Raw genomic sequence first — 8320 nt, forward strand, 5'->3', positions numbered from 1 at the left:
GCAAGCTGGTGCAGCCACTCTGGAAAACAGCATGGAGGTTCCTCAAAAAGTGGAACATAGAGCTACTGTATGACCCAGCAATCATACTACTGGGTGTTTACCCCAAAGATACAAATGTAGTGATCCAAAGGGACACGTGCACCCCAATGTTCATAGCAGCAATATCCACGATAGCCAAACTATAGAAAGAACCTAGATGTCCATAAAGAGATGAATGGATAAAGAAGATGTGGGGTGTGTGTGTTGTGTGTGTGTGTGTGTGTGTGTGTGTGTGTGTGTGTGTGTGTGATGGAATATTATGCAACCATCAAAAGAAACCTTGCCATTTGCAATGATGTGGATAGAACTAGAGGGTATTGTGCTGAGCGAAATGAGTCAACCAGAGAAAGACAATTATCATATGATCTCTCTGATATGAGAAATTTGAGTGGCAGGGAGGGGTGTTGTGGGGGGAAGGGAAGGAAAAATGAAACAGGATATGACCAGGGATTGAGACAAACCACAAGAGACTCTTAACTCTAGGGAACACATTGGGGGTTGCTGGAGGTGGGGAAAGGGACAGGGTGGCTGGGTGATGAACACTGGGGAGGGTATGTACTATGGTGAGTGCCGTGAATTGTGATAAGACTGATGATTCACAGACCTGAGCCCCTGAAACAAATAATACATTATATGTTAATAAAAAAATTCTACATGATAACTCTTTTTCAGGATCTGGTGTGGCTGTGCCCATCTTTTCATTGCACACCCTCTATGGTCCTGTGTGTCAGCTCTGTTCCCGCAGACTCTCTGTTCCCTCTGTGTCAGCCCTGTTCCCGCACATTCTGAATCTCTATCATTCTGGCCTGTTCCTGCACACACGGAATGCTGGGTTTTGCTCTGTGATTCAGCCTGACAGCCTATTTATTTTATTACCCAAGTTGAGTTCATTTCAGGGCATTACTGAGTGTCAGAAAGTGCACATTAGACTTTGTTTTGGGAATGTATTTCACATTATAGTCTAGTCATCTTGATTTTCCTTAAAAAATATCTAGTTTGGGGCGCCTGGGTGACTCAGTGGGTTAAGCCTCTGCCTTCAGCTCGGGTCATGATCTCAGGGTCCTGAGGTCCAGCCCCGCATCGGGCTCTCTGCTCAGCGGGAAGCTTGCTTCCTCCTCTCTCTCTCTCTCTCTGCCTATCTCTGTCTACTTGTGATCTCTGTCTGTCAAATAAATAAGTAAATCAATAAAATGTAAAAAAAAGTATCTGGTTTGCTGTGCATGTCGCTCTGAGGTTGGAAGGGCAGAGTTTCCGTCCCAGCATACATCTTCCGTCTGTTTTCACTCCCTTTATGGCAACATTCCTGCTGCTATCGTCTTACTTTCTCCTTTCATTTTATTTTATATATTTTTTCTTACTCTATTTTTGTGTGAATCTGGGCTGGTTTCTTTCTGATTATGACTCATCTTCAAGTATAGTGCATCCTCCCCGGGTCAGCTTTTTATAGGAAATTCCGTCTGGAGACCAGGTTGGGTATGAGGATGGACCCAAGCGCAGCATGCAGGCAGGCATGAGGGACACTCACAGTGTCCCCTTCGCCCTCCCTCCAAGGACACCATTCCTGGTGGCTTGAACCCTGCTTCTTTTCTGCGCCCAGTGAGGCCGGACCTGCACCCTTTCCCTCAGGATGTGGCACTGAGTGTAATGTGCTGTGACCCACAGCCTGCCAGGGTCTCCCTGCTCCCATCGGGCATGGTTTCGACGGAGGGCTCTGTTTGGCTTTGGTGGAGCTGAAATGTGTTTCTCTTTCTCCTTTTCTTTGTTTTTGTTCTTGGAGGAGAGGGGGCAGCTTGCCATTTTACTGCATGACAGCTCGTTTGTCTTCCAGCTGTGGGTCTGAAGCCAGTGTGGTTCCAGATCCTCGCATGTGATCTCGTCTCTTCTTGACTGGGCTTTCCAGGGGTTCCTCTTCCAAGTGTCCCTGGACTCCCACTGGCCGGGCCTGCATGTGGCTGGTCACGGCCCGACTTCTTCAGCCTGGAGTGGGGGCAACCTCATGACTCACATCTTCTTTCTGCTCTGGGAAATTTTCCTGGTATGTCTTAATGATGAGTCACCCTTCTTTGTTTTTCCTGAAGCCCTGAGTGCTCAGAATGTACTCCTCAGAGGCGTGTTTATGACTGTCTCTCTTGCTTATTTCTCATCTTTCTGTTTTGTGATATGTATTCTGGAGGACTCCTTTGATCTTAGCCTCGAACTTCTCCATGACTTTAAGTTTAGCACTCATATTTTACATTTCTTTCCTGTTCTCTACCTGTTCATAAGTACGATCCTGTTCTTAGATTATGGACATGCAATATTTTTTGACTCTTTCTGAGACGATATTTAATTTTCTGTTGTTTTGTACATGGCCGTTTTCTCTAAAATGAGCTGTTTTTGTGGAACTCCATCTCTGTGTTCTTTGTTGCTGATTTTCTTCCGAAAGTCTGGAGATACTTGGATGCTCGCATATATTAAGAATCAGTGGCTTGTTCTGATGAGCTGCTGTGGGCACTCCATAGACTTCTCTGAATGGGAAGGTGAGCTGGGGATTCTGTGCCCGCAGATGGGGTTGTTGCTGTGCTCCCGTCAGGGAAGATGAGTGAGGCGCTGGGCAGTAGGCTAGCAATTCCCTCTCCTTCCCACCGCTGAGCTACCCCCACCCAAGCCAGAGTGAGGAAGATTTTACTGAGCAGCCCCAGACTCACACCAGAAGCTGGAACCCAAAGATTGTTCATTCAAGGTCTTTGAAGAAGACCTCTTTGGTGTCTGCAGGCTGGAAACCCGCCGCAGCGGGTGAGGGGAAAGGACGGCAGACAGAGCACACTGTAGGTGCAAGCAGCCTGTTCACACACAATCTCAGCCTCTCAGAGCTGCTCCGGCGCCCTTCAGGAGGATGATACCCCTCCACTGCTTGAACGTTAGACAGATGCTCTCTCTAGTCCACAGTGCCCCAAACTCGGGGGCATTCACCCTCTTAAAACACCCCCTTACATAGTATTTCTAGGATCCTTCCTAAAACATGGAAATGAAAATTAGGTCTACAACTCTTCTGAGAGCTTGGACGATGCTGAGCGTAGAGGGCGAATTACTGTCTTGGGTCATACTCTGCTGTGGGGCACTCTGTGGCAGGTTGTCTCTATAACCTTGTCTATTCTTTTTAAAAAAAATTATTTATTTATTTTTGCAAGAGAAAGAGAACATGGTGGGGGAGGATCAGAGGGAGAAGCAGACCCCCCGCTGAGCAGGGAGCCCAATGTGGGACTCGATCCCAGGACCCTGAGACCATGATCCGAGCTGAAGGCAGAGGCCTGACCAACTGAGCCACTCAGGCGCCCGAACCATATCTATTCTATTCCTGACTCTTCGGTGTGACCCTCCCCCCCCAACCAGATTTCCCCTTTCCTCTTGTTTGTTAGCATCAGCTTGGGCTGAAAAGCTCTGACATGTGGGTCCTCCATTTGCTTCTGTCATTATTGAATGTGGGCCCTGGGGATGAAATGGTTTTCTAGCTGACGGTCAGTCTCAGAAAGGTAGGGCTAACCTACAAGTAGTACACACTGAAGGCATCTGGTGTAATTTCATCTTGATTCGCTGTGTGTGTCAAGCTTGTAGGAGACCTCCAACTGCGTGTGCGAGTCCACCGCTCTGCTCTTGGATGCTCTGGGGGACACAGCATGTTCTCATTGACCACCACTCTTTCTTCTTTCTTTCTTTTCTCTTTCTTTTTTTTCTTTTAAATTTCAATATGGTTAACCTACATGGAGTGATTTTTGGGGGGTACATACAGTGATTCAACACTTCCGTACATCACTTAGTGCTCATCAGGACAAGTGCCCTCCCTCATCCCCATCCCGTTTCCCCCATCCCGCCCACCTGCCTCCCCTCTGGTGACCATCAGTGTGTTCTCTATAGTTAATAATCGGTTTTTTGGTTTGTCTCTTTTTTCTCCTTTTTTTTGATGCGCGTACAAGTGAGATCATATGACATTTGTCTTTCTCTGACTTGTTTCACTTAGCATGATGCTCTCTAGCTCCATCTGCGTCATGGCAAAGGCAAGATATCATTCTGTTCATGGCTGAGTAATATTCCATTGTATGTACATACCGCACCTTCTTATCCACCCATCCGTCAGCACACATCTGGGCTGCTCCCATAACTCGGTTATTGTGGATGGTGCACCAAGAAATGCGGGGTGTGTGCACCCTCTGAATTTGTGCTTTCAGTTTGTTGGGGTAAGTAACATGCAGCGTGGTTGCAGCATATTCCCACCGACCACACTCTTTGGGTCTTATCTTCGCGGGCACCGTCTCACCTCTAGCTAGAAGAATGCATTGTGGTGGGAGTCAAAGCTCTAGCTTCACTACCTGCGGAATCTCTGTGCTCACAAGGTGAAGAAAAGAAAAGCCTGTTGCTCTGACCACACACTCCTAGTGTGTGTTTCACCCAGTGGGAAGAATTGTGCTGATTCATTGTCCAGTTCACTGATATTTTTTAAAGTTAGATCCTATAGCAAATTATTATTCCGAGCTCGTGAGAAAAATCATATACGTTAGCAAGTTATTAATATTAATATTCAAGATACCTCCATGGACTACTTGGAACTCCGGTTTTCATAATTTCTGTGAGTTCCAGGACATTTTCTTCGAGAAAACGAAGCACCAACCAACATGCCAACATCTGGTAGTCGAGAGCAGCTGCCGGGGCTGCGTGCTGGAGGCTTGCATGTTCTAGCTCCTGAGCCTCCCTCGGGGACGCCACAGCAGGGAGAACCGGGAAAGAATCAAGAGCTCGTTGCACACGCGTGTGTGAGGACACGTCACCCACTGCGGGGCGCAACCATCCGGGGAGTCGGGAGCCTTTCAGGTCCGGCGGGGGCTGAAGCTGATACAGTTTGGTCGTGTTGGGACGGGGCTGGGTTTGGGTTAGGGTTCGGGTTCGGGTTTGGGTTCGGGTTAGGGTTAGGGTTGTTGGGGTTAGGGTCGGGGTTAGGGTTAGGGTTGTTGGGGTTAGGGTTAGGGTTAGGGTTAGGGTTGTTGGGGTTAGGTTTAGGGTTAGGGTTAGGGTTAGGGTTGTTGGGGTTAGGGTTAGGGTTAGGGTTAGGGTTGTTGGGGTTAGGGTTAGGGTTAGGGTTAGGGTTGTTGGGGTAGGGTCAGGGTTAGAGTTAGACGCAAAGAGGGACAAGAAGCTACAACTACGGAGGGGACGGGAGCCGCGTCTGCCTGTGTGCGTCTGTGCTGGGTTCTGACTGCGTCTTCACGAGCTCGGGGTAAATCCGCGTTTTCCTGGAGAGGAGCTGGGGCCGCCGAGGTGCCTGGCGCGGGTTGGGGTGGGTCGCTATGGGCGCCGGTGCCCCCGGGTCCAGCGGGGACGCAGTCCCCTTGGAAGTCGGGGTTCGACTCCGGAGGCCCGACGGCCCCGAGCCGCCCGCAGAGGGTCCGGTGGACTCGTGGTCGTAACCTCATGCATTGGAGGCGCGGCCCGTCTCAGCTGCAGACCCGGACTAGGGCCCGGAGGCCGCGGTCGGCCGGACCAGCTCATCCCATTGCTCGCGTGCCTGACCCTGCGCCCGCGCTCGGCACCTGGAGGGAACAACCGTTCGTCTCAGCCCCCGGCGGGTCGATCTTCTGCCGAAGCAAAGGACCGTTGAGTCCACGACGGGGCCAGTGCCCTGCCGACCTCGAGCCGAGCCGAACCCAAACCGAACCCGAACCCGAAGCTCTCCCTGTGCGTGACCGTGAGACGCGCGCCTGGAGCTTCTGGGTGCTCGCCAGGCGGCCCGATAGGCCCCACCTTTCCGCACAGGGAGATGATTTGCGTCAATCCCTCCTTCTAGCACCTTCTCTGTCCTGTCCTCTCGCCGGCAGCAGCTCTCACTTCGCGCAGCATCTTGGCGATCCTGTCCACTTGGCAGATGGGGCCCGGCCGACTCAGCGTTCAGGGAGCCCGTTAGCTCTTCCCGTGTTTCCAGGGTTCGTTGTTGAGCAGATTTTCGGCGGAGGCGGGATCAGCCGGCAACTTCGGACCGCGCGTGGGGGCGGGACACGTGGACGGAACCCGAGCCCTTCTTGGGTTCTCTCTCTCCTGCCACTTCCAGGGCTGCGGGTCAGCTCTCCTCAGTCCTCAGCCCCGCCGTCTCTGCAGAGAACTCCCGACCCAATGGGCTCTTCCGCGCGCAACTCCCAACTGGTGGAAACTCTCTGCTCTTGATTCTTGTCCAGATCCACCTGAGAACGGAGAGTGGCGCGTTGTGGCCCCCGGTTATGCGCAGTTTCCCATCCACAAGCCCTGCTGGTTGAGGTTTGCTGGTTCAGATCTTCGCCACTCAAGCCTCCACAGGAACCAGCGGAGGCCAGGACACGGTAACATCTCTTAGCTAATGACCCTACATTAAGATATACGTATTTGCTTTTCTTGTTTTTGTAGCTAAAGGCTATTGCTAACAGGGATCTTGGAGACCAAAAGACAAAAAAATTATGCGCCAACTGAAAGACTCCCATGTTAGGTTAAGCTGGTCATGGAACCTCAAGAAATGTCCACGCAGCGAGGTACACTAAAATACTACCTAGCGCAGTGGCGCAGCCCGTTTACGTGTTTGCCGGCTGTAAGAGGTCCGAGGGCTTAGCTAAAAGAAATAGGATCTTTCAGCTCCAGAAGAGATAAGTGTGCTTTCCGGCAGACTTATTTTATATCTAAAAACTGTGGTCCTGGAAGCTATAAATATCTACAAAAAAGCAAAATCTTACCAACAACAACCTAGAATTATAATAGCCATTATGAGGAGTTTTCTGATTAGATAAGATCAATTAAAAAGTGCACTTGAAATTAAAGATTCCCACATTAAACGAATGGAATGGGATATCAGTTACGGAAGTTTCCAACAAGGCTTTACGTTTCCCAAATAGCTTTATTGAAAGTGTCATTACAAGAGGCCAGTGAAAAGTAGAAGACACAAAGGTGCCCTAAACAGCAGCAGGACTTCCCCATTACACCGTCCTGGGGGCATCATTAAAACTGGCCCAGAGACTGACACCGCATTTGCGGTCAACTGGAGCACGAGAAAAGAGGTTGTCTTCAAAGGTTTTGTGTAAACCCTTCAGCCCCACACGTGCCTTCATACCTACATTCAAAGGAGGCTCCCGTGTGGGTCCCACCCAGAACTGACAGGCCTCTCTGGGATTGTCTGGCAAACTGCTACATTATTCTCTTAAACAACCAAGGGAAAGTAAAGATTAAAATTAATGAAAAACCTTGTCAAATTCTGGTTGATACTGGACTCTGCAGAGGGGACCCTGACAAACAGAATCTGGTAACGGGGAACATTCTCATGACAGTCGGCTCTCCCAAAAGTGTGTCTGGAGTGCTCAGTTGAGAGAGGGAAGTAAAATTTCGAGTCCTCCCTTCCTTACCAACTTCAAGTCTGCTGGTTTTAATCCTTTTTCTGTCAGGGAGAGCTACTCTCTCTCGCTTGTCCTGTTTTGTGTCTTAAGAACTTGGCGGCTTTCTATCCATCTGGGATGTACAGGTTGTCAGTTCTTCCTCTCGTCACCTTCAGGAGTGACTTGGAGTCTTGGGAAGGTGGTGACTTTTGCATCCTCTTTGAGGACACCTCCCAGTCCCATGGGTTGTTTAATATGACCAGAAATATTTGCTGTTTTTCCCCACTTGAAACCTGACAAGATATTTGAAAGAATTTAATAACTCTCTGATCAGAAGTTTGGACAAATTGGAAGCTGATTTTTAGAGCCTGGTAGGAATTTTTTAAGGCTTCTAAGCTAAATGTACCTGGAAGGAAAGAAAAACATTCTGACATAAATGGATGGATGTGTCAGACTTGACATTATGCAGGTGGTGGCCCCAAACCCACCTGTCCTTGTTTTACAAATCTAGGCTTTACAGGACCGAGATGTGGCTCCAAAACGACTTGAAGTCCACCAACCCTTTTTACCAGTCCCCAAACCTACCCTACTTATCTCAAAGGGCTTATTAGGTGTTGTAAAAACGCCGGCCTTAAGAGCACAAAAGTCCTTCTTGAAGGATCTTGCATTCTTTCCCCATGCCTTTGAGATGTCAATGTTCTACCTGGCCTTCACTGGGAACACTTACAGTCCCATCTAGGTCAAGTCGTTAAAACATCAACTTCAGGGAGGTAATTCTCATCAGAAGAATAACAAAAGGGGAAGAGGACATTTAAACTTTGATTCATGGCAGAAATTTGAGAACAAGAACAAGGAGGTCTCTGTGTCTGTCCATGTGTTCGTGTCCATCTGTATGCATGTGTGATGGGTGTGTGGTGTTTTCT

Source organism: Meles meles, chromosome 14 (assembly GCF_922984935.1).
Source record: "Meles meles chromosome 14, mMelMel3.1 paternal haplotype, whole genome shotgun sequence".
NCBI lineage: Eukaryota > Metazoa > Chordata > Mammalia > Carnivora > Mustelidae > Meles > Meles meles.